Genomic DNA, 26556 nt, shown 5'->3' with positions numbered 1-26556 from the left:
TATAATCTCCGGCCCACACTCATCCCCCTCACATGCCATCTCCAGCGTGGGGCAGCAGTAGGACAGAGATATTCAGGGGCAGGGGGACATGTGACACCCCAGACAGATCCACCTATGCCCTGGCCTCCAGAACAAGCTTCAGTGTCGGGGCTACTATACTTCTCAGTGACCCTGCACTGTGGCAAAATGCAGAAGGGACAAGACATCCTGCACATCGAGAACAAAGGTCATGACCTTGCTGCTTAGCTGGCCCTAGTTCTTAGGGAACAAACCCATTGCCAGTCACCTGCGGTGGGGGCTCTTTTATTTAGGAGTAAATAAGGAAACATTTCTCAAAAATTGTGATGTATAATGAAGAAATAGTAACCCTTCCCCTTCAAATCTTATGATTTTGAAAAATATTCAAGACGTCTCATTTCTTTCTTTACCGTTTCGATCTTTGGTCTGTCTCCTCTCTAATGTCTCTGTCTCTCTCTCTCTCTCTCTCTACATATATATATGTGTCTTGTTCTGTCCCCCCCTTTCCCTCTGTGCTTCTGTCTCTGTTTCTTGGCTTGTGAATATCTGAGTAGATTAATCCCTGAAGTCAGACGGAAATTAGACTTCCTCCTTCTCTGCACTCCCCTCCCCAAGCCCGTCGACTCAGAGCTCCATGGCCAGCCTCCGGGGCCCAGCACCAGCTCAGCACCTCAGAGAGGGCAGCACTCTTATGTATCACTGCAATTTTCCCCTGGCTTCAGAAACTCACAGCGAAGCCTTATGTTCCTAAATCTAAATAAACATCGTCCCCAGCTGGGAAAGGCAGCATCATAAATTGGTTGTGTTTTCACAAAGCAAACTTTTCTGGCCAGAAAGAGGTGAACTCTTCATCTCCTGCCTGGAAGGAGGACAGAGATGAAAGGAGACAGAGGGCTGGGAGAATGTGAGGAACAGAGAAGGAACAAGCAGAAAGCAGGAGAGAGGGCAACGGGCGGGGAGGAGGGGCCACAGAAAAGCCCAGGAGAGTCACACTCTTCTCTCTCACACCGTAAGCAAATAGTTTACAATTAGGATTTCCATTTCACTGACAGATAAACTGAGGCTGCAGGAAACTCAATGGCAATATTAGAGAGGGCAGTTTTCTTCGCAATTAACAACAGTGCATCGAGGGCAGGGAGAGAGAGGTTTCAGACTCCCTAAACCCCAGGAACTGGGAAACCACATCCCGCATTACTTTTCTTCCCACGGACAGAACTGACCTGCTCTGCTGACTTAGCTCAGCGTGCCAAGTGCATTTGGGCTTCTGCAGATTTCCAGACAAACAGCACATTTCCTAGGGAGTGAACCCCATCACTGGAGCCTTGTTCTTTCGAGTTTTGAACACCTGGAGCCTGCTTTGCTGAAAGGGAGAAGTTGTACCATGTTGCAGTAATAGCAGGAAACGGCGGTGTTGATCACGTGTTCAGGAGCGCCTCAGACCCTTTTCCCAGCCTCCCTATGTAAGGGATGGGGCTGGGGCGGGGGAGGGGGAGCCCGGTGAAGGAGGCTCCAGCCCCGAGCCCATTGCCTGCATCTCCTGCCGATGGTCCTTAAAGTCATAACACCTGGGCCAGCAGCTGATCAGGCTTTCAGCTTTGCCTCCCCTGGAAAAAAAGCCACATTATCTGTAAAGAGCATTTCCTGCAGCACTGGCGCTGGAGGCGGGAAGGGGAGAAGAGAGTGTCCCAATTAAATCTCAGTTAACCCAAGGACTCAGGGGCAGCATAGCACGTTTCCTGGGCTTCAGGTTATCTGATTGGAAACACTGGTTAGCACCACACCTTGGGAGTAGAGGAATCTTTCTGACATGTGGCAGCCTGGCTAGTAGCACACAGGCCGTCCTGGTCTCCTGGCACTGGGCTTGGGGAAGGCAGGGAGCAGGATTCTGGACTCAGAATGGGCCCAACACGTGCCCACTCCTGGAGACAGGCTGTGAACATTTTCTTCTCTGATTAACACTCGCTAAGAGCATCTGTTTGTCATGTTCTCTTTTCTCCTAAAACTCAAGACGTAGGTGTCTGCCTCATCTCGGGTCAGTGAAGTGTCTTCTGTTTAATGAATGAGCCGGTTTGGCTGGCCAGTGCCATTTTGTGCCAACCTGTTGTCTGGGACTAACGTCCACCATCCCACCCTGGGTGTCAGTGTCCGATGGAAGCCCTCTGTGTCCTGAGATAGTCCCGGGCCCCATGGCGTGTTAGACAGGCCCCTCTGGTCACCAGAATGGCCCTGTGGCAGCCTCCATATGCCCTGGGTTGGAAGGGCCGCAGGCAGAGCTGGCCCCAGGGCGGTGCTCATTCTAGTCAGAGCCCTGCTACTTTCAGAGCCCACTGGCTCTGCTTGATCTGTCTCTCTCCTTTCTATGCTTTCAAGGGTGGCAGGCAGCCTGCAGGTGGATTGCAAGGACAAGGAAGCATCATTTACACTTGAGAGAGTAAAGAGAACAGAAGATGTGGGTGCCAGCCTTCCTGGAGACTCCTCCGCCCATCCCCCAAGGAGCCTGGACCTTCCGTCTCCTCCCACCATGACGCTCTACGGAGCGAGGGCTCCTGCCCCACTTCTTTGCATAGTCCGACCTGACCTGAGGGAAAAGGACAATATTGTGGGGCACAACAGATCTCCCCACTTTCCCTCATGGACCGAGGTTGGGGGAGAGGGCTAGGCGGAGGGTGGAGGCAGGCAGGGCTGGGAATGTGCCATGGAATTCGCCTTTATTTTTTCCCCCAAAGGCAGCAGCTCCTGGAGGAAAGTTTGCAAGTGCCAGTAACTAGCTGCGGTGTCAAATATTAATGGCCTCAGTTTCCCTTCCAATCCCACCCCTTTGAGTAAATGCGCACCTACACATCCACCCATCCCCACCCATTGTGTGACCTCGGGCAGGCTCCTCCGAGAAACCCACAGAATTCTTATTAGTCCTCTTTTCCCACACTCCCCCCCCCCCCCCCATGGTACTGAAGTGGGAATTTCCCTTGGGATCAGGCCGGCATCTCCTTCTCAGTCCCAAGAGCAGAGGAAGGCCTTATGCCCCAAACAAAAGGGAATTGCCTGTGACTCATACCAAACCCTGCTGGTTGAGAAATCTACTTCCTGGGGTTGGGGGTTGGGGAAGTGGGGTGGAACTGGGGCCAAGGGATATGTGTGTATTGCTCACATGTGTGTATGTGTGTGTGTGCACATGTGTGTGCATGTGTATTCAACAGTTGGCTTCCTAGTAAAACAGCAACTTTCTGAGCTGAGCTTTCCCAGGACCAGAGCTTTCAGAAAATCTGCTCTTAAACCATCAATCTCCCTCTCTGGATGGTCTGGTGAGACCCAAAGTCTGTTTGGGCATTTTTTAAAGGAGAAGGAAAAAAAAAGAGAACTAAATGAGATCAAAAAATAATTCAGCTATGTGAAGTGAGTTATCTGCTCCCACTAGCTGTCCCGAAATGAAAGGGTATTTTGTCAGGCACATTCAAAGACGCCTTGGGAGGCCTCGTCTACAGCCCCAAGTTTGAGTTCGCAGCGACCTCATCCTCCTGGGTTTCTAAAGCCTCAGGGAGAGGCCACAGCACCTGTTACTCTGCTGCTTGTTTTCAGATGCAGTTTTGTGGGTGGTTATAAATGGGATTGTCATGCTGGATCTTAAAGGAACTAGAAGTTAATCAGTTTCGATTTTTGTTTTGCATTTTTTTTGTTGTTGTCATTTTTCCCAAATGGGAAATAGAAACCGGACATAAACAAAATGGGGAACTGAGACTCATCACATGATTTTTGCCCTTTTTTCACTTTGGTAGAACAGGAGCGGAGAACAAAGGCACTTTCTCATGATACAACTTAACTTTCAGGCAACAAGGTCATTGTTTAAAGCAAGCAAAGGAAGGCAACGTTTTGTCGAAACCTATTATTTCACCAAACTGTCTTATTTAATCTTCCCCCAAAACTCAATGACATAGGTCCTTGTGTCCCTATGTCATGGTGGGGAAACTGAGGCTGAGAGGGGAAGTAGAGATAAGTGCTAGAGAAAGGATCCAAAATCTGATCTATTGCCGAGCTCCTGTTTTCCATGTTCTCACACTGTCCATCCCCACCCTCTTGCTCTCACCCCAACCCTTTGTCTATAACCTCACTCTTCACCCAGGATCCCTGAGGGACTGTGAGAATCAATCCTGGAGCAGGAGGTAAGGGTTAGCCCTGGACAATTTCCAGGCAAGGCTGTTCTCTGTCCCTCTGCCCTGATTCTGAGATGCAGACTGAGGCCAAGGTGGTCACCTTGGTTTGTAAACAGCGATGTGACTGCAGCTCAGGACAAAAGTTGTCTCACTTGACAGCAGGTAGTCAGAGGAGAGGACCAGTAGAGGTGGTGCTGAGGGCTCGATGCAAAGACATTCCATAGACAAACTAGTTCAAAACAATGCACACACATAGTGTTTATTTATTCACTCACCCCTTCACTCACTAGACAATTACTTATGCCTCTCATGTACAATGAAATCCAGACTTCTTTCCGTGGCCTGCGAGACCTGCATAATCCCATCCCTGTGGTCCTCTTCAACCTCACCTCCCACCCCACTCCAGCTTTCTCTGATCTTTGCAAAGCTCATTCCCACATCAGGAGTTTCTGCCCCTTTTTGTTTGGCTGTTCCTTTCTTACTATTTGGGTCTCATCACAAATGCCACCTTCTCGTAAGGTGACCTGACAAGTCCTTCTAAAGTGGCACCCTTTGTGACATCACTCTGGTTAATTTACTTTACAGTATGTCTCACTCATCTGTCTTGCTCATTCGCTTCTTTTATTTCCATTGTCTATGCTCCACACTAGAATATAGTGTTAGTGAGAGCAAGGCCCTCACTTGTCTGGTTCTTCTCTGTATCCACAGAGCCTGGAAAAATGGCTGGCACACTGAGGACATTCAGAAATATTCATAGGATGGATGAGTGGATAGATGGATGAATAGCTAGATGAATGGGTGGAGGGATGGATGGATGGATGGGTGGATGGATGGATGGATGGGTGGGTGGGTGGATGGATGGATGGATAGATGGATGGATGGATGGGTGGGTGGGTGGGTGGATGGATGGATGGATGGATGGATGGGTAGAGGGATGGAGGGATGGATGGGTGGGTGGGTGGATGGATGGATGGATGGATGGATGGATGGATGGATGGATGGGTGGATGGATGGGTGGAGGGATGGATGGGTGGATGGATGGGTGGATGGGTGGATGGATGGTTGGGTGGGTGGATGGATGGATGGATGGGTGGAGGGATGGAGGGATGGATGGGTGGGTGGATGGATGGGTGGAGGGATGGATGGGTGGATGGATGGGTGGATGGGTGGATGGATGGTTGGGTGGGTGGATGGATGGATGGATGGGTGGAGGGATGGAGGGATGGATGGGTGGGTGGGTGGATGGATGGATGGATGGGTGGAGGGATGGATGGGTGGGTGGATGGATGGATGGATGGATAGATGGATGGATAGATGGTTTCTTCTATGTACCAGGTCCAAGTGGAGATGTGAATAAAATGAATAAAATACTTTTTCTTTGCTCAAAGAATTCACTGTGAAGTAAGGGAGAGCTTCTCATAGTCAGGTAGCTGTGACTAGGTAGAGTACATGGATTAGGAGAAGAAAGAAGCACATTTGGGGTAGAAAGGAGGAAGGGATCCATTTTTGCTGGTGGATGACGATCTGGAAATATGCTTAAGGAGATGACATTTTGAGCCACGAATGATAAATGGAGAGAGTCAGATGATCAGTGAAGTTCAGAGCCTTCCCTGGGGCCCAGGAAAAGGCAAAAGGGCTGAACACAGCATTATGTAGTCTGGAAACTGTAAGCTGTTTGCTGTGGTGGGGACATGGGAAAGGAAAGTTCTTGTGGTGTCTGCTGCTGCAGCGCCAGTGTTTTGCATCTAGTTACTCTGCCATTGGCACTCAGTAATACTACCCAAGAATAGGTACTCAAGAATTACTTGTTGAGGAAAGGAATAAAAGCAGAGAAGTAAGCCTGGCAAGGCTGACCAGAGAGTCGGGTAAAGCTAGGCTGAAGAATTTAGATTTAGCTGGAGGACAATGGGAAGTCATAGAAGAGTTGATGAGTTGTGTGTTTCTGCTGCAGCACAGGAAACGTGTTGGGGAAAGTCCAGGCTGAAGCAAGACGTGCTGGCGGGGGGACTATGGCTGTAGTTCAGGTGAGAGGAGTTGAGGGTCTGAACCACGTGAAGATGGTTGATAAGAGGAGGTGGAAGAGACACCAGAGATCTGAGGAAGAGAGAGTCGACAGAATGGCATCCTTGATTCTTTGTGGATGAGGTATGGGAGGAGGGAGTGAACAGCGAGGAAGGCTCCCAGGTCAGCAGCTAGAGTGACGAGATGCTAGTACCGACATATACAACGTGTGGATGGGGATGGGGCTTCTCCATGAAACTAAGGTTACGTGTCAGGACTCCTCACTTCTATTGGCCACTTTCAAGACCCTGAAACTGATTTTGTATTCACGCTTTCACTCTTCTTAAAGACTCCCTTTCTGCCTAATTATAAAAACTTCAGGCCCCACCAATCCTGGATTCTCTTCTGAATATATAAGGGGATCAATCTTAGGGAAAAGACTATAAGTGCCAATTGGGGTCTGTTGAGTTTGAGGTGGATGAAGAAGCTCCAGGTGGAGATGCTCCACAAGGAGCATAGTGTGGTGGTTAGAGTGCGGGTCAGGGTTCGAATCCTGGCTTCGAGCTGTGTGAGCTTGGGCACGTTGTTTGACATCTCTGTGCTCCGTAAAATGAGCATGGATAATAATAATAGTACCACCTTCCTAGGGTTGTTGTAAAGATCAGATGAGACAATGTATATAAAGTGCTTCAACAGGGCTCAGCGCACAATAGGTCCTCAAAATAAGTTACACGTCAGCTCTTGGTATTATGTGGGCAAGTGCAGATCTGGGAGTCATCAGAGTGATGGAGGCCTTGGGAGGAGTTGGCCATGCAGGAAGCATGTGTTAGTGCATGATAAGAAGGTCAAGGACAGAGCTTTGAGATTGAGTATGGTGACCAGAGAAAGAGGAACTACCAATGAGGCTGACGAGGATCAGACAAATGGGGGGAGAGTGGGGGAGCAGAGTGGGTCCTGGAAGCCAGAAGAGGGGAGACTGTCCGGCAGGCACTTGGTCGTGAGTGTCACCTGCTGCTGAGAGTTGAAGGCCACTGGTGTGGGGGGGCCTTGGGGAAGTCACCGATGAGCTTGTCAAAGGGCTTTAGGCATCGTTGGGCACTGAGAAATGATTGAGCGTGAAGATGGCAAATGTCGAATGTCCTTGGGAGAACGCTGGCCACAGGAAAAAGAGGAGCACAGAGGAACTGTGTGGTGGTTGGTTTGCTTTGCTTTTGGAGGACGTGGTTCATTGTTGAAAGATGAAATTCCCAGGCTTTGGGGGGTGTGAAGAAGAGTTGGTGAAGAAGATCTGGGAAAGCAAGGAAGTAATTGATGGAAAAATATGAATGTCTGAGAAAATTAGGAAGGGGAGAATGAAGGACAGAGTGAGGAGTCAGCCCTGAATAGCTCTCTGAGTCTGGAAGGAAGGGGCGAGGGTGGGAAGGTTATAAATAAGGCTGCAGGTACAGGACAGGAAGTGGGGGCGTTATGCCTGACAGCCTCAGTTTTCTTCTGTGAAGTAGGATAATAGGTCATCTGTGGAAATATGTAAATATATGGCTTCTCTCCCACTGTGGGGCATTTAGGAGAAATTATGATTAAGAAACTTAAAATCTCAAGGGGGAAACCAGGGTTGCGGGAACCAAAGTTGATGGTGAAGTTATTAACATCCTTATAAATTATTTTACATTGAATAATACAAAGCAATGAACACGGCTTCCGAGTGAGGACAACCTCGGAGGCAATTTGCACATTTTTATTAGTACTATGCAGTTCATTTTAATTTACGGTCCTTTGCTTGCTTACTAGCTGCTTGAAGCATTTCAGGATCTTCCTACCCTGCAGTTTAAACAAAAACACTTCCAAATTTATTTTGTTAATTATGAATAATTTCAAACACACAACAAAGTTAAAGGAATTTTATGGTGCACGCTAATATATCTACCACCTTAGTTCTACCGTTAACATTTTACTAAGCGTGTTTATTTCAATCAATTTTTAATCTTAGAATAGTTTTCGATTTACAGAAAAGCTGTGGAGATAGTGCATAGTGCACATACCCCATTTTGCCTATTATTAACATCATATGTTAGTATGGTACATTTCTCACAATTAATGAACTATTAATAGTATCAAAGTATTATTAGGTAATGTCCACACTTTTTTTTTCCCCTCAGATTTCCTTAGTTTTTGCCTAATGTTCTTTTTATATTCTGGGATCCCATTGAGGATGTCACATTGATTTGTCCTGTCTCCTCAGGTTCCTTTTGGCTGTGACAATTTCTTAGACTGTCCTTGTTTTTGATAACCTTGAGGAGCGAGTAATGGTCAGGGATGCTGTAGGACATCCCTCATTTGAGATTTGCCTGGTGATTTTCTTCTTTTTAAAATTAGTTAATTGTCCCAGCTTTCTTGACATGGAACTGACATACAACATTGCATAAGTTTAAGGTGCATACCCTGATGATTTGCTACACTTACTTATTGTGAAATGATTACTGCCTTCATCACCTCAAATAATTACCATTTGTTGTGTATGTGGTGAGAACATTTAAGATCTACTGTCTTAGAAACTTTCAAGTATGTGATACAATATTGTAACTATAGACACCATGCTGTGCATTTGATCCTCAGAACTTCATCTTATAAACAGAAGTTTGTGCTTTTTGACTACCTTTATCATTTCACCAGCCCCCACCTCCCACCCACCTCTGGCAACCACCATTCTACTCTCTGTTTCTGTCAGTAGGGATTTTTTTTTTTTAGAGTCTACATATAAGTGTGATCATACAGTATTTGTCTTTCTCTGTTTGAATTATTCCACTTAGCATAATGCCATCAGGTCACAAATGGCAGGATTTTCTTCTTTTTTGTGGCTGTATGATAGTCCATTGTATGTGTGTATCTATCTATCTATCTATCTATCTATCTATCTATCTATCTATCTATCTATCATCTATCTATCTATCTCACATCTTCTTTATCCATTTATCCAGAGTCAGACACTTAGGGTTGTTTCTGTATCTTGTCTATTGTGAACATGGCTAATTTTTCTCATGATTAGACTGGAGCTATAGGTTTTGGGAAGAAAGACCACAGAGGTGAAATGCCCTTCATTTCACATCACATCGAGGGTCCACTATCAGCATTGCCCCTTGAGGTTAGTCTTTGTCACCTGGCTGAGAAACCTATCAGGTTTCTCCACTGCAAAGCGCCTCTTTCGCCTCCCTTTCCACTTGTACTCACCGGAAGGACGTCACGATGCTCAGAGTGGGGAGTTGAGGAAACACTCCACCTGGAAACACAATTTTGGCCATATGCTCAGGTTACCACCAGCCAGAACTCTTGATTTTCTCATTTATGGGCTTCCTAAAACTTCCCTTTATATAATCGGAAAAACCTCAGCTTGCCTTTATCACTTGCTCATTAACCCCTGGACTAGGAAAGCCTATCTCTCTCACCCAGGCTTGGTTTTGCTGAGACTTGCAGATAAAGGACAGATGACCAACAGCAAACGGAAGCTTAAAGATCAGCCATCTCAACTGAAGAGGTGGTACCAGGAAGACTGGTCCCTTGGGTTGACACAGCTGGGACCAGAATCTGGTCTGAGGCTCTCACCAGAGGTTCTTCCACTCTGCTGGAGTCTCGAATTTCAGACCTTCGTATCTCACTATCATGGCTTGTGTCTTTTCTAAGATTAACCACAATTATTTGTATTTATTTACAATTTTATTTCAATTCAGGTAAACTTTTCTAACTTTAAGAAATCTTTTTCTCTTTCTGAGCAATAGCACATGAGTTCACGAGTTAGATGAGCTACTGGTATTTTTTTTAACACAGAACAATGTGTGTGTGTGTGTGTGTGTGTGTGTGTGTGTGTGTGTGTATGCATGAGACGTACATTTTTAAAGTGTATATTTATCTGTGTTCTACTCAAATCACTTTGGGTGCCACCCCCGGTGAAACTGCATTCTGCCATTCAAGCTGCCATTCTGCATGGACTGGATTTGGCCATGTTACCTGCACAACTCAGGAAATACACTCACCAAGGTGTGCAGGCCTTGGTGAGGAAACCAAACCAGAGCTATACTCTGTTTGGATCCCAGAGCCCCAGACCCTGACTTGCCCAGCCTGTACAGGTATTTCTTCATTCACAAGTCAACAGGAGGGGAGCTTTGTGCTTCAGACCTTTAGCCCAGAGCTCACCCTCTCTATCTGTAAACTGGGGTTAATAATCCCCAGAGAGCAGACTAGGTTCTTGGTTACAAGCAGTAGAAACGGACTCTACATTAAACAGTAGACGCCATGCCCTGAACAGTTCTGGGGGATGGGCACTCAAAGAAATGTTGGAGGTGCAAACAGGCTTGGAAAATGGACAGGCTTGGAAAATAGGCGGCAGCCATGGGACCTCAAAGGGCCAGGCTGCAGCAGCCACACAGCTGGCTCCTGACTCAGGAGGCAGGTGATGTGGCTACACATCGGTACCGATGTGTACATAGTACTGATACATACGGCACTGATGTTCCCGCTGAACCCACGTCTTTCTTGGTATCACATGTTCGAAACTGGGACAGTGCATCTGACGGGCCAAATCAGTAGAGGAAAGGGATAGGTGAAAACGACCCACTTTGGGTCTACACGGATGGGAGCGCTTCCCCATGGATATGCACGGTGCTAATTAGAAGGAGGTGGTGACGCAGGACAGCCCAAAATGGCAACCAGCCTCTCCACTGACCTTTCCAACTGGTTTTGAGAATTTGAAAGAATTTGTACAAAGTGCCTGATAGTGCCTGGTAGCCAAATAATTAAGTCCATGGCTTGGGCAGATACATGGAAACCACGAAGGAGAGGGTAGACTCAGAAGTCTAACCTAAATAAAATAAAATGGAATAACAGTTACCTTCCTGGGAGGACCTGAAGGAACTGGTCCAGAACGACACTTCACATGCTCCCTCTTTTCCAGACAAAGCTGCCAGCTGTGAACAAAGTCATTTCTTTCTTTCTTTCTTTTTTTAAAAAATTTATTGGGGTGACAATTGTTAGTAAAGTTACATAGATTTCAGGTGTACAATTCTGTATTATATCATCTATAAATCCCATTGTGTGTTCACCAGCCAGAGTCAGTTCTCCTTCCATCACCACATATTTGATCCCCTTACCCTCATCTCCCACCCCCCACCCCCCTTACCCTGTGGTCACCACTAAACTATTGTCTGTGTCAATGAGTTTTTCTTTCTCATTTGTTTGTCTTATTCTTTTGTTGGTTTTGGTTTATATACCACATATCAGTGAAATCATATGGTTCTCTGCTTTTTCTGTCTGACTTACTTCACTTAGCATTATACTCTCAAGATCTATCCATGTTGTCACGTCACAAATGGTCCTATATCATCTTTTCTTACCGCCAAATAGTATTCCATTGTGTATATATACCACAACTTCTTTATCCATTCATCTATTGAAGGACATTTTGGTTGTTTCCATGTCTTGGCCACCGGAAACAAAGCTGCAATGAATATTGGAGCACACGTGTCTCTATGGATAAATATTTTCAGATTTTTTGGGTAGATACCCAGGAGAGGGATTGCTGGGTCATATGGCAATTCTATTCATAATTTTTTCAGGAACCTCCACACTGCCTTCCATAACGGCTGCACCAGTCTGCATTCCCACCAACATTGTATGAGGGTTCCTTTTTCTCCACAGCCTCTCCAACACTTGTTACTATTTGTCTTGTTGATGATAGCCATTCTGACTGGGGTGAGGTGATATCTCATTGTGGTTTTTATTTGCATTTCTCTGATGATTAGTGATGTTGAGCATTTTTTCATATGTCTGTTTGCTATTTGTATGAAAGCAGTTTTAAGAGGGAAATTTATATCATTACAGGCCTATCTCAAGAAACAAGAAAAATCCCAAATAAATAACCTCATGTTACACCTTAAAGAACTAGAAAAAGAAGAACAAATGAAACCCAAGGTCAGCAGAAGAAAGGAAATAACAAAAATCAGAGCAGAACTAAATGAAATAGAGAACAAAAAGACCATAGAAAAAATTAATGTGACAAAGAGCTGGTTCTTTGAAAAGATTAACAAAATTGACAAACCCTTGGCTAGACTCACTAAGATAAAAAGAGAGAAGACACTAACAAAATCGGAAATGAAAAAGGGGAAGTTATCACAGACACCACAGAAATACAAAGGATCATCCAAGAATACTATGAAGGACTACATGCCACCAAATTCAATAACCTAGAAGAAATGGACAAGTTCTTAGAAACATATAGCCTTCCTAGGCTGAACCATGAAGAACTGGAAAATCTAAACAGACCGATCACCAGTAATGAAATTGAATCAGTCATCCAAAACCTTCCCAAAAGCAAAAGTCCTGGACCAGATGGCTTCACTAGTGAATTCCACCAAACCTTCAAAGAGGATCTAATACCAATCCTGCTCAAACTCTTCCAAAAAATTGAAGAAGAGACAGTACTCCCTAACTCATTTTATGAGGCCAACATCACCCTGATACCAAAACCTGGTAAGAACAACACAAAAAAAGAAAACTACAGACCAATATCTCTGATGAATACAGACGCAAAAATCCTAAACAAAATTCTAGCAAATCGAATACAACAATGCATTAAAAAGATAACGACCAAGTGGGCTTCATCCCAGGGGCACAAGGATGGTTCAACACCCGCAAATCCATCAATGTGATACATCACATAAACAAAATAAAGGACAAAAATCATATGATTATATCAATTGATGCAGAAAAAGCATTTGACAAGATACAACATCCATTTATGATTAAAACACTTAATAAAATAGGTATAGAAGGAAAATACCTTAACATAATGAAGGCCATATATGACAAGCCCTCTGCTAATCTCATAATTAATGGAGAAAAACTGAAGCCCTTTGCTCTACGTTCAGGAACACGACAGGGATGTCCCCTATCACCTCTGCTTTTCAACACAGTGTTGGAAGTCCTTGCCAGAGCAATGAGGCAAGAGAAAGAAATAAAAGGCATCCAAATTGGAAATGAAGAAGTTAAATTGTCACTCTTTGCAGATGACATGATGCTATATGTAGAAAACCTTAAAGACTCCACTAAAAAGCTATTAGAAACAATCAAAGAATACAGTAAAGTTACCGACTACAAAATCAACGAACAAAAGTCCATTGCATTCCTATAAACAAAGTCATTTCTAATACATGACTTCTGCAGACAGAGCCAGGCTGTTGGAGGAAGCGTGTGTGTTGCCAAAGGGCATTGCAATGGAAAAGAGCGCCCCTCCAGAATGTCCTCAGAGAAGGAAGTGAAACTCTGGGCTACACTGCCTAGCCCACACTGGGAACCAGAAGGCACTCTTCACGGACCCCTGAGAGCTCGGTTTAGGAGGGAAAGAAAAATATAACATTATAGCAGACGGGTTAAAACTAAGTGTTAACCCTGTTAAAAGACGCAAGACCACATTCGCCCTGGATAGAATAGAAATGTTGCTTTAGTTAGTGTTTTTAACAGAATGGTAAAAAAAAAAAAAAAAAAAAGATTGGCATCTTTTTTCTAGATGCCAGAGATATCCAGTTGTATGGATACCTTCTAGTATCCCCAGTGCCAGTTTGCAGTCTGGGTAATAGCTAACTAGAACAATTACCTACGAGTTTGCTAATGGGACAGACCCCTGGGACCCACCTGGAGATCTGAGCCAGGGGGACTCAGTGAGACCCAAACATCTGTGTTTTTCCAAGCTCCCCAGCCAGGGGCCTCTGACCTGGTGGCCAAACCTGTTTGCTTTTCCCCTGCCATGGAGAAAGCTTGCTAGGACAAGATGCATGAAAATAGAAACTGTTAAGCCAGATAAAATTTCACAGGGAGTGTTAGGAAACACTGAATTATGAAACATAGAAGATAGTAAATATTTAAGGAAATTAACTCCTATGGGCATCTCTTTCCATAAGAATATATGTTGTGCTAGTTAGAAATCATTCTTAGCAGTTTAACAGGTCTCTTAAGGGCCTCAACTAAAGAAACAACTTGTTATATTGGCTCCAATTGTTGTGCTTATTTAATAACATTTCTAGCTACTGTGAGCTAAGGCCCACTGGGTACTCATGCTATGGGTTTTACACACCTGATTACGTTTAATTCCCAACAAACCTCACGAGATGTGATATTATAATTCCATTTCACAGCTGAGAAAATTGAGGCTCAGTGAGGTCTTCCCCAAGTCAAGGTCAGGATTCAAACCCAAGTTAGTAACCTCCCTGCTATGTTTGATAGGACCATCACGGCATTTCTTTAATCATTTATTGTTCAAAGTGTGAATACCGATGTTCCACTGGCCATCCCTTGTATAAACCAGATTTATCCAAGGTTCCCTGGGGCTTTTCAGAGGTGGGTATTAGGCCCACTGCCTGGCATGCCTTCCACCATCCCAGTGACAACAGGTTAAGTGAACATCACAGGCAGCCTTGGCAGGAGGAAATGTCACAGAATTGCGCTCTGCTGGCAGGAGCCAAAATTAAGGCTTTCTTGGTAGAGAGCATTCAGGGGAGATGCACCAAAATGATAAAAGTTTATATCCCTGACCTAGCAAGTCTACATCCAATAATTTATCCTAAAGAAATAATCATGGCTATATACAGCAGTTTAGCTAAAAGAATGCTCATTTCTGAGTTGTTCGTAATAGTGAAATTTGGAACCAACTAAGTATCCAAACATAGGGAATTATTGAAATAAATTCTTGTACCTTCATAAAACGGGACACTCGAAGCCATTTAAAAAGCCGCTTTGTGATGACATTCAACCACATGGAAAGCTGTTCACAATCTGTTGCCTATGAAAAAACAAAAACAAAAAAAGAAGTTTTAAAGAATTGTATGCAGAGAGTGATCCTATTTTGACAGTGATAAAGACTTTTTAAAGAAAGAAATGAAATTTTAAGTGTTGAAATTTTATTACTCATGTTTCTGGCTTATATTTTATTAATGTTTCCATAACGACTGTGTTTTACCTAGGGAGATAGAAGAAATCATAACTTTGTACCAACAAAATAAAATCCGAGTAGCAGACAACTTGAAAGGGTTTGGGTGTGGCATATGTAGGAAGCCATCGTCTGGCTCGCCCCCAGACGGCTCCCTCTGACTGGCTCAGCGTCCTAGACAGTGCCAGGAATTCACGACATTCGAAACGGAGGAGTCTAGAGAAGCAAAAATCCCCATGTGCTGTTTGGGTTATGTCATAGGAAGTCTGCTTTTCCTGATTGCAGTCAGAGGGTGCTCTCAACACTCGTGCTCTGAGTCCTCTGGCCCTGGCTGAGTCTACAGATCCCCCGCTGGGCTTTTTAGGAGGAACCAAAGAGGAAGCTGAAGAGTCTCCAAATCTGGAGGGATTCCCACACCCTGGACAGTCAGAAATGGAAATGAACACGTGCTCTGGTTTCCCAGGGTCTTGGCAGCAGCCTCATACTGAAGGCAGCTGGCCACATAAGGCTCATTTGTTCACCTGCCAGGAACCCTGTCACTCCGTAGAGACACAGTGCTGACCTGCTCTCAAGGAGACCCCTTGAAGTGGGAGAGATGAGCAGTCAAGGGACCACTCCTGGTTTGTGCTACCTGAAGGGTAGGTGCAGCAGCCTAGGTTAGGAAAGACCCCTAACCCATGCTTGGAGGTTCAGGGAAGTTTTCTAAGGGAAGTGATACTCAGCACTGATAGGAAAGAATTACAAGGGGGTCCTGTACACTTTCTCAGAGAAGGGGAAGGATAATATTCTCAGTCTGCATCAAGAGCCATCTGAAGTGATTCTGCAGTCACTTTCTAGGGAAATGGTGTCTGGGGGCTCTGAGTCTCGTCAGATGGGCTCTACAGCCCTTGTCAGATGACCAGCAAGATCTGGAAGAGACAGGAGAGGTCCCTCAGCCCAGGGAGGGAGCGAGGCAACCAAAGTCAAAGCCAGGCATTAGGTCTGACCAGGTCTCTGATCTGAAGGGGGTTGGGCAGAGAGAAAGAACGGAGGTGTGTGCAGCTGTGGACAGAGGTGGGGAGCATGGAGCGGGCAGGGGAACCAGCAGCTCAGGTTGCAGCAGAGGGTGAGAGGGTGCAGCTTGGAGAAAGGCCCCCAGGGGGAGCTCGAGGTAGCTGTTCCGGCTGCAGGATCTCCCCTATGATTGTTGCTTTAAGGTTCCTAAGCCTTCTGGGTCAGTAGGAGAAAAAGCTGTTAGGGGGCCCAACCAGGCACAGATAGAAAAGAGGGACAAGGACAGGTACAAGGGTACCAAAAGAGCTGTCTGACATGAAACCTAAAAGGGGAGATGGTATAGACTACTTAATAAACACGGGCTGGTGATGAGGACCAAAGATGCCCCTCCATCACTGCGGTTAGAGACCTGTTCCCCAAGTTCAGCCACGCCCCTCCAACCTCCTGACCGGCCTGTCTCAGTCCAGGGCCCCTTCCAACCCGGGCCCTGCCTACTGGGGAAGTGTTTCCTCCCAGCTGTATTTAGCTTCCATCAGCACAAAGTAACCTTCCTTAATCATCCGATCGCGAAGACCTTCTCCCCGCTGCTCACTCACAATGGCTTGTTCCCCTGTGTCCACAGCAGTTATCCCTACTGAAAAGGCCTTCCTGGTGCGTTCATTTCTCGTTCATTGTTTTCTCTCCTGCTGTTCTTGTTCATCGGGTTCACTGAGTGCTTGGAACAGGGCCTGGCATGCGGCATGGCATGATAGAAAACTGCTGAATGAGTGAACAAGTGAAAGAATGATGAACAAAGGAGTGGTGATTGCATCTAGAGAAAAGAAAACAAGCTCCAGAATCAAACACACAGAGACCCTAGGCTTGAGCCCAACTCCACCGCTTACCGGTAACCTGGGGTAAGCTTTGAGCCCAGTGTCCTGATTTGTACAATATGCTACACAAGGATTGTGGATTTGCAAAGTGCCTAATGGAGTAAGTATTCTAGAAGGTAGCTTTAAATTTTTATTATTATGATTATAAAGAATAGAGAGGAGAGTTCGCTGTTACCAGAGGTGGGATGGAGTAAGAGTCCAGGATGGCCAGCAGGTGAGCTGGAGAAGCATGCCCCCTGCATGCATCAGGAGCAGGGGGGCAGGAAGGAGCAGCTCTGAGGACTTCTACGCCATCCATCCGTCCCACAGAGGAAAGGAAAGGCTGAGCTGCCAGGTCTCTCTGCGCTCCAGGGCAGATTGAGTAAGGCTCCCTGGGACAGTTTCTGAGCAGGAACCAGAGCAAATGCATGACCCTGTCGCTGCTCAGCAATGTGAATGTTTGGGGGAGTGCTTATCTCAGCTCCCCCACCCTGTTTCCCCCCTACCCCCAGCCATGGGCTGCACCTTTGTGTCTCACTGTGTAGACTGCCCCTTAGAGAAACCAGGTTGGGCATCGTGGCTTCCTGTTCCGTTTCTTTTGCATGAGGCATATGATTACCCGGATATTGCCGTTGGGCCTACAAAAAAGGGAAAGTTCAGCCAAACAGAACACGCTCTGGAGAAAATGGGGAAGAGAGGAAAGACACAGTTGGTTCAAGGGAAAAGCTACAACAGAACCCACAGAGAGAAACATGCTTATCAAGAATAGAAGGCAAACTTTCACAAGGTGGTGGGGAGGGTACAGGGGGTTAGGAGGCCTAGGCCCCAGGACGGCTCTGCCATTAACTGCTGTGTGACTTTAGGCCAGTGACTTCCCCTCTCTGGGCTTCAGCTTTCTCAAGTATCCTCTGTTCTCCTTCCTTCTCTATATCATTCGCTCATTGATTCAAACATTTCTGAAGCCCCTCGTTTGTGCTGGGCACTGCTGTCTGTGCTGGGGATTCAGTAGTGAGCAAACCTGACAGAAATCCCCACCCTCTCGTTTACTGCCCACAGTAAACAAAAGCAGCAAAATATGTTGTATCTTAGTTCAGGATAAGTGCTAAGGAAAAAAAAGAAAAAAAGAAAGAAAAGAAAGCAGGGAGGGGGTGACAGGGAGCCTTTTCTGCAAGGGTGACTTCTGAGTCCAGACCTAAAGAGGTGAAGCAGAGAGCCTGGCCATGTGGGCAGACAGGGCTCCATGCAGAGGGGACAGCCTGTGTGAGGGCTGCTTTGAATGTGAAACCTTCTCATCTCCACTCCTTTCAATGCCGCCAGCTGCCTGCAGCCTCCTCAGGGGCCTCCCTGCCTCTACTCCTGCCCCTCCAGTCCTCTCTCCATCGACGGCTAAGGTGATTCCACAAAATGTAGGTCCGACCCCATCGCTTCCCTGCTCAACGCCTCCAGGTACCTGTACCGCACTCAGCACAAATGCCGCAGCCCTCATCACGGTCCTTCAGTACCTCCCCAGCCCATTCTCTCGTCTTTCCCTGGCTCTCTCCTTCTCAGCTACATTGGCGCGGATGCTGTTTCCGGAACACACCAAGCAAGCTGCAGCGTGGGGGGCTTTGCCTGCCCATGCCCTCTGCCTGGATGTTTTTCCTGGTCACCCAGTTCTGGCTTCCTGACTTCATGCAGAGGCGACCTCCTTCAGAGGACTTCCTTAATCAACCTGTCCAAGCAAGCACCCCAAACCTTCTGTCCCCTCACCCTGCTCTATTTGTCTTTCATAATATTTATCACTACCTCTCATTATGTTAATATTTACAATAATAACTGTAATTGATCAGATGTTTACTTTGTACTGGACACTATTCTAAACATCCAAGAAATGATTCATCTTCCCCCAAACTCCTTGAGGATGGCATTATTACTAATGACATTTTATACATCAATCACCTAATATTCAGAGAGGTTAAGGCGTTTGCTTGAGGTCTCCCAGCTGCTGAGTGTCAGGTGTTTCACATCCTGGAGCTTCCATCATTAACCACGACACTCTGGACCAGCATTGCCCCCAAAACCTCTGAAATAATAGAAATGTTCTGTGTCCAAAATGCTAGCTGCTGGCCACCTGTGATTGTTGAGTTCTTGAAATGCTTGTGACCAAGGAATTGAAATTTCAATTGTATTTCACTTTAATTTAAACAGCCACAGGTAACTAGTGGTTCCCATATTGGGCAGTGGAACCCTGGGGTCTCTTACTTGTTCCTTTGTTAATGTCTCTCTCCCACATAAGGAGGGAACTGCTCTGTGCCTCCGATTCCTTATCTTATAGTGAGGGAAATATCTTATAGGGCTGCCGTGAGGGTAAGGAGTGTGCGTGCGTGCGTGCGTGCGTGTGTGTGTGTGTGTGTGTGTGTGTGTGTGTGTGAAGGGCTTTGGCACACGGTGAACGCTCAATGCTTGTTAATTATCAGCGTCATTACGACCATCATTGCGATTGCTATTATCATTATGAGGCTCCACAAGACTAAGGACTTTGTCTATTGTTCACTGGTGAATCCACATTACCTAGAACATTCTTGGCACATAGCAGATGCTTAATAAATATTTGTTGAATGAATGAATAAGTGAATTAAATGTAATGATAAGGACCAACTGTCACTACTCAGACTCTGTTCGGGGCCTGGCAGGGACTATAGATGAGCTGAAGGCAGGGGTGGTATAAGATAACGGGGAGGAATGGGCATGGTGGCTGCAGAGAACATGGCTCAGGTAAAGCCTTTTAAACTCATTCTCGGGCTGGAAGCAGTGGGGAGGAGCAGTGTTATCCAAACAGAACGTCACAGCTAAACGACACCCAAGAGCTGCCACTTTGGGGGCCTTTATCACTCCCTAATTACAAACCTTTAGTTCCATTTCCCAGAGGTTCAACTCTCGGTCTCACCAGTCTTGATAGGCATCCTTTGCTACGTGCATGCTGGTGTTCTCACTCAGTGCAGGTCTTTCAGAAATTACACGCATGCAAAAAGAAAACAAGAAATACATTGTGACTCGCTTGAGAAAGAGGAACACAGTCTGGGAAGTGACAGCTGAGTGACTGCAGTGCCAGGCAAAGGGCCCAGCACAATGCTGTGTCCAGAAGGAAGGCTTTCCTTGGGGAGGGTGTGAGTTCTGAAGGTAGCACTTACACTCGGCCTCGAGTTTACTCTGGGCATTCATTTTTTTTTTTTTTTCTTCTCTTGAATAGAACAGTAGGCAAAATGGCCCCACCACTGAAATTGCTATTTCTTTCTCTCCTCCCAGCCAGGTATAGCTGTGTTTATATAAGGCATAAGTGCTTCTGATGTGAATGTCACACTGGCAGGGACTTACCCAACATGAGTTCACCTGCGCCTGACTTCTGTCAGTGCTTGGATAGTGACAAAAGTCCTGTTCTAAGAAACAGAGGGCCTAGTGTGAGTCACAGCTGTATGATTGGAGGCACCTCCCTAGCCACTGATTAGATCACAGGGGAATGTCCCTCCAACATAAAAATTGTGCAATTCAGTGATTCTAAATCAGAAGTGGCTCACGGGTACTCTACAGCCAACAGATGTAGTTTGTTTGGCCTACATGGCTTTTTTTTAAAGTTAGTTTGTATCAGTTTTCTATTGCTGCTGTAACAAATTACCACAAACTAATGACTCAAAATAGCACGGATTCGTTACCTTACACTTCTGGAGGTCAAAATCTGACATAGGCCTCACTATGCTAAAACTGAGGGCTGCATTCCTTCCTGAAGGGCCTTGGAGGGAGTGAGAGGCCACCCACATTCCTTGGCTCGTGGCCTCCTTCCTCAAACCAGTGACATTGAATCTCTCTGAGCCTTTCTTCCATATTTACATCTCCCTTTGACTGTTCTGCCTCTCTTCCACTTGTAAGGACCCTGGTGATTCCATTGGGCCCACTCAGAACAGTAGGCAAAAAATTCCAGGAAAATCTCCCTATTTTAAGGCCAGCATATTAGCCACCTTAATCCCCTTTGCCATGTAACCAAACATATTCACAGATTCTAGGATTAGGACATTAACTGCATATCCTTCAAAAAAAACAAAAACAAAAAAAAAACAACAACATAAAATCTAGCTTTGTAGCTACTCTAGCAAAGATCTGGCAACACTGGGCCCCATTCTTGCACTAGCCAGCCCTCCTTACAATACGGCAGCAATCGTCTTCAACTGAGCTGCTGCCTCCTTGCTCCAGGCACCACCCTCCTTACCATCTTCCTGACTGATGCCCAGAGTAAGCTGCCATTTGTCATCACATTGGAGGATTGTATTTCCACCCAGGCTTGCTTCACTCACTTGCACTTCCTCCTGACTTTATCAGCCTATGAGCCTGCGGCATCTCTTTTTAATTGTTAGGAAAGCTCAACTCGACCACTTTTGCTGTCTGTCTGCATCAGAAATGCTACAGAGTAGTGTACGCAATTGATATGTGAAGGGTGAGCTCTGTGTTACATGCAACGCAGGGAACCCACAGCAATGGAGAACTGTCTGTTTCTCTGGGCGGGTCCCTGGCGAAGAATGAATGAGTCAGATAACGTTCACAACAGTGAACCATGCCAGCAAGGACGACCACCTATGGTGTGCTAAGGACTGCACTTTGTGTTTGCAGTTTTACTTCACTGAATCCTCACAACTACTGAGTAAGGTAGATGCTGATATTTAACCTTCCCCATCACCCTTGGGGAACTGGCACAGAGAAGTTAAGTAAGTTGCCTAAGGTCACACAGATGGAGGGTAACAGAGTCAGGACTCAAACATGTTATTCTGATTCCAGAGTCTGAGTCTTGACTCCTCTATGTTGTCTTTACAGAGAGAAAAATATCTGTGGTTTCAGGAGTTTGAGGGATTGGATATGAGAAGAAAAGTTAGGATCATTCTAGCCGGGCTCCAGAATGGACCTGAGTCCCTCTGAGGTCACAGGTTTATACAGAAAGCCACTGAAACAGGAACAAACGCCCTCTCTCAGGGGATGCCATAGTTCAGGGGAATTCTTGCCTTCAAGTTGCTTCAGAGACTTCCTAAATCATAACCTGGGCAGTCTGGGAGCACTGATGCCTGCAAGAGGACCTGAAACTCTGTGCTAGATAGTGAGGGACAATGGTAGGGGTGGGGATGAGAGAGGGGAGCCTTGCTGTGAGAATCTGGCACTTCTGTTGGCGTTTTAAACATCAATCTGGAGCTGTGAGCCTGTATGAGCTCCCTGGTTTAAAGACACAGCAGACTCTCCAGTTCTAGTCAGAGCAGGATAAAGCAGCGCTCAGAGGAGGCCCCTCAAACAGCCCCTGGGCTCATGGCCACATGCTTGAACATGCCTCCACCTGAGCTACATTTGGGGGTCCCACCTATGGCAAATGGGATTCTGATTTCCTGTTAAATGGACACAGAGTCACCGTTTGCCAGGACAAGTAAGGAGTAGGGAATTCTGCTTAACTGGAGCAGATGAGACCTTGCAGGAGAAGACTGGCGAGGGCGCCGGTACCACCAGGTGGGAGCCCTGTGACGAGGACGCCTCTGTGTCCACTGAGCAGTGATGGCCTGGACTACACCTGCTGTCTTGCTATTATTAATATGGCAGCTTCCACTTTCAGAAATTCCCAGTTTGGCTGGTAACGTGGATGATAACCAGAACACACCGGTGCTGGCCCCTTGATCTCAGACTCCCAGCTTCCAGAACCGTGAGAAGTACATTTCTGTTGTTATCAGCTACCCGGTCGGTGGTATTTTATTATAGTTGCCCAATCAGTCTAAGACAGCTTGCAAGCAGCAGAACCCAATGGGAGTGGCTACAGAAGCAGTCCCATATTTAAAAGGGTGGTTTTAAGAACCAGGCTTGAACACACAAAAGCCAGACAACCCCAGGGGTCTCCACAGCAGAGCAACACGGGCTTCTGCAGGGCCCCAGGCTGGAATGAAGGGGGCCGGTCATTTTCCTCCCTTACTGAATTCTTCTCCCCCCTGCTCCCAACGCCCATCTCCACTCAGCCTGACCCAGCTGAGTTGTCACCCCAAGTGGGTGTCTCCCTACTTGCAGGGGAAAATATGTGCAAACCAAAGATCATTATTTTAGGAAAACTCAAAGGCAAATGATTCTTTCATTCATAGCCCAATAAATACGGGAACAACCTGTTCTAGGTAAATACTGGTCACCACCTAGCAAAATTTTTGTCCTTGTAAATTGCCTCTTTCAGTGGAAAGAGTCTTAGCATCAGACAGGTGTGGTTTCAAATCTCACATTCTACCTCTGATTATCTGTGAGGCCTTGGACAAGCATTTGTTCCCCCCCTCCCAAGTCTTTGCCATCTGTAAAATGGGTATGTATGCCTCTATCTCCCTTTCACAAAGAGCAGTCAGAAGGATCACACAATATAATACATGTAAGAATCTAGCATTCCTTTCCCCCAAACCCTTGAGGTCTCCTAGAAAGGCTGTGGAAAAACTAAGTGTTTTTCAGATGCATCCTTTTCTCCCCAAACCTTTACCCTGCTCCTTCTAAGGGACTCATTGTCTTTGTTCCTTCTCCACACTGTCAGCTACATGCTCACAGGAAAGCTCTGACACTCATGTGCAATAAGGTATGAGGAACTCATAAGGCCTAGCAAGGTGCCCCTCCCAGGACAGCAGATTGGAAGACATCTGTGTCAAAAGTCTGCAAGGTCAGATACAAACTGGTGGGCAGGGCACTGACATGGTCAAGGCAGGTAATAAATGCAGCCACCGTCAGGCACTCCATCAGCACCAAGGCCACAGGTGAGGCAGGAGAGTCCAGACCAAACGTCATCAGCTAAGTGACGTGCCAAGGCTGGAGGGACAAGTCATAAAAGTAGAACAGATAGAAAGCCACCGGCCCTGAGTTGGCATTCCTGCTCCCCATCTGCCAGCTGTGGGAACGTGGGCCAGTGAATTGCGGTGTCTTGGCCAGCATCTGTAAAATGGGAGCACTCTGTCTACTCACCGGGCTTTGGTGAGGATCAAATGTGCTGAGAGTTGTCAAGGCTTCTATCCCTGCTGGGCTGCTCGGCTTGATCAAATCTCTGTTTCATCTTAGGGGCACGTACACACTTCCTGGGCCTACAGCTCTTCCTTGGAGATGCAGCTGGAGGAAGTCACAGTTGCCTTCGCTGCTATGGGTAAAATTGTTTTCGCCTTCATGGCACCCAGCCTGCCCCTCCCCCCAGTCTGCCCTTCTCCATTTTGCTTGGGGGGGGGGGGTAAGGTGTTTTCCTCTTCCTTCAAACTGAGAAGCCTGCCTTTCCCTCTCCTGACCCCTGCCCACACCCTTGCAGGCTCTTAGGGAATTTCCCTTTGAGCACAGCTATCCGGGGATAGGGTGCCCAAATCAAAAATAGGGCAGACAAGGAAGGGAGGCTTGACAGGAAGTCCAAATAAGCACTTCCTCCCGCCCACCTTTGAACTTCTGAGGTACCTCCGCTAAAACGGCAGAGAATGATAAAGAGAGAGGATGAAAAAATATGTATTTTTTTTGAAAAGAATGAAATTGTCAGCTCTGAGGAAGTGGAAAATATTGCTCCTCGTCGCCTTGCATGCAGCGGCTGCTTCATGCTTTCCTCATGCGTGTCCCAGGATGGGGGAGGTGTCCAGTCTGGGCTGGGAGGAGGGTCTTGGCGGCGGTCAGGACAGAGCGCAGTGTGGCTTGCACGCGCCCCTCCCCCACTGCCCACCCCATGGCCTCCACGAGTACTGGTGAGAACGGCCCCTGCACATCTGGGGATGCTGTTTGGCAGGCCTGCCCCTCCTGGCACACCCATTCTGAGGCAGGGTCACTAAATTCTGTGCCTCAGTGTATGCCTGCCAGGTGTGTGAAGCTGCCCTGCCCAGGGGAACAATTAGGACCCCATCCTGGCTCTCCTCGCTTGACCCTTCTGTGTGGTTGAGCCCTTTGCCATCCAAAAGGAGTCCACACAGAAGGTGCTTCCACTGCCAGCCTTAGAGAACGGAGGGGAAAACGTCCCCTCCCTGTGATGGTGACCGCTACAGTTCTTGTTCCTTCTGCAGGCAAACCCACACAGGCCCTAAAGAAAGTGCCAACAGCAGTTCACCTCAGCCTCAGGTGATACATGGAGCCATTAAAAGTTGGTGGAGGTGAGGCTGGGATGAACCTGTATGAGGGTGGGCACCCTCTCTGGGCCACTTTCTACCACCTCTTCTCCTTCCCCCAGCCAACACCCTCCTTCTAAATTAAATCCAAATTAGCGCACCATCCCACCCATCCGCTAACTCCTTAGGTACCTCTCCTAAGAAGGCCAACACATTCTCCCCTCCAAAATCCCGACTTTCCATTCTCTCCTGGTCCCTAAGCAACAATTCCTTCCCACACCCCCACACACAGAGGCTGAGATTCCCAAGTCCCCTTTAATGAACTGCTTATTTTTCTCACCCCTAAATTTAGCTGTGAAAAGGGCAGTTATCTCCCCACCTACTCTGCTGTGGGTTAGCTGGAAAGGGAGGGAGCTTCAAGTCTGGATGGGGTGGGGTGGGGCAGGGAGGATATTGGGGTGACCGCCCTCTAGGTTGCAGTGTGCTGCTCCTACATCCACTTTTGGTCCCTAAGATTGAAAACTCTGACGTATCACTCCCTGCAAGTATTCCTTCTTTGTCCGCAGGCTCTGTTGGATACACGTTTCAGATTCCTATCCTGTGACCCCATTCCTGGTACTCACATGATGCAGTCCTGACTGTGTTCAGAGACTATCTGACCCCTTCCTAACCTTGAGATAAAGATTACAAAGCCTAAGAAGGCCTCTGTTAACCTTCCAATTTGCTCCTTCATGAGTTCTGGGATTCCCCACCTGGCTGGGGAGGGAGAGATGGGAGAGGGTCCTACCCGAGCCATGGCTTCACATCTCGGCCTCTTACCTGTTTCCCACTCTGCTTCATGTGCGAAGCCAAGACCAGCGCTCTCTAGAGGGTCGGTGTGAAGTTGGCCTCATCTTCATTGCTGCAGCATCCCCTCGGCCATGGGCTGTACCCAGAGGCTGCTATCGTCACGGCCCGTGTTATAGAGCCTGAGATTGGGCCAAGAAGCTGGCCTGCACAGGGTTACCTGGTCCTCCGGGCATCCTGACCTTCTCTTCCCCAGGGCTAATTGACCCTGCAATGGGAGCTTCTAGAACCCTCCAGGCAGAGACAGGCGATGTGAAACTTGTGAGCATTGGGAAATCACCGAGGACTGGGGAAGAAGAAAGGCTCCAGGTCTCAGGCAACCAGCTTCCCCTTGCGTCAACTGCTCTCGCCTGCACAGCTGCCCTTTCTGAGGAACAGACCTGTGGTCCTGTGGGGCGGGGTCACCAAAGGCCTGCCTCCTGGAAAGGGCTGCATCCTCTTCTTACCTTGTCCAGACTGACAACCTCACTGGCTCTTCGCGGAAGGCAGATGGATAGAGTGGAAATTGCACAGGCTCTGGAGACACAGCTGGGTTTGAATGCCTACGCCAGCTTGGGCAATTTACGTAACATCTCAGAGCTTGAGGTGACAGAGAGGTAAAGGACAGGGGCTCTGAACTCAGAGAGAGTCCAGGCGAGACCCAACTG

General features: G+C 47.0%; 1 long non-coding RNA gene across 2 annotated transcripts; it reads right to left on the bottom strand.

Moving 5' to 3' along the window:
* Positions 1-5398: 5398 nt before the first annotated feature.
* LOC141567307 (uncharacterized) lies at positions 5399-26256 on the bottom strand. 2 transcript variants are annotated; one of them, XR_012489872.2, is made up of 7 exons: positions 25883-26256; positions 17176-19962; positions 16725-16887; positions 14902-14988; positions 11047-11652; positions 9393-9441; positions 5399-7455 (listed from the first exon to the last, which is right to left on the bottom strand). It is a non-coding gene; the product is annotated as an uncharacterized LOC141567307 (long non-coding RNA). The 2 variants fall into 2 exon arrangements; XR_012489870.2 differs by having other exon boundaries at positions 11047-11122.
* Positions 26257-26556: the final 300 nt, after the last annotated feature.

The sequence above is a fragment of the Rhinolophus sinicus genome, chromosome 5, assembly GCF_057876585.1.
Source record: "Rhinolophus sinicus isolate RSI-liver-muscle chromosome 5, RSI-T2T, whole genome shotgun sequence".
In the NCBI taxonomy this organism is placed as follows: domain Eukaryota; kingdom Metazoa; phylum Chordata; class Mammalia; order Chiroptera; family Rhinolophidae; genus Rhinolophus; species Rhinolophus sinicus.
Note: the sequence above shows the minus strand (reverse complement) of the source record. Positions and strands in the feature narration are given on the sequence as shown.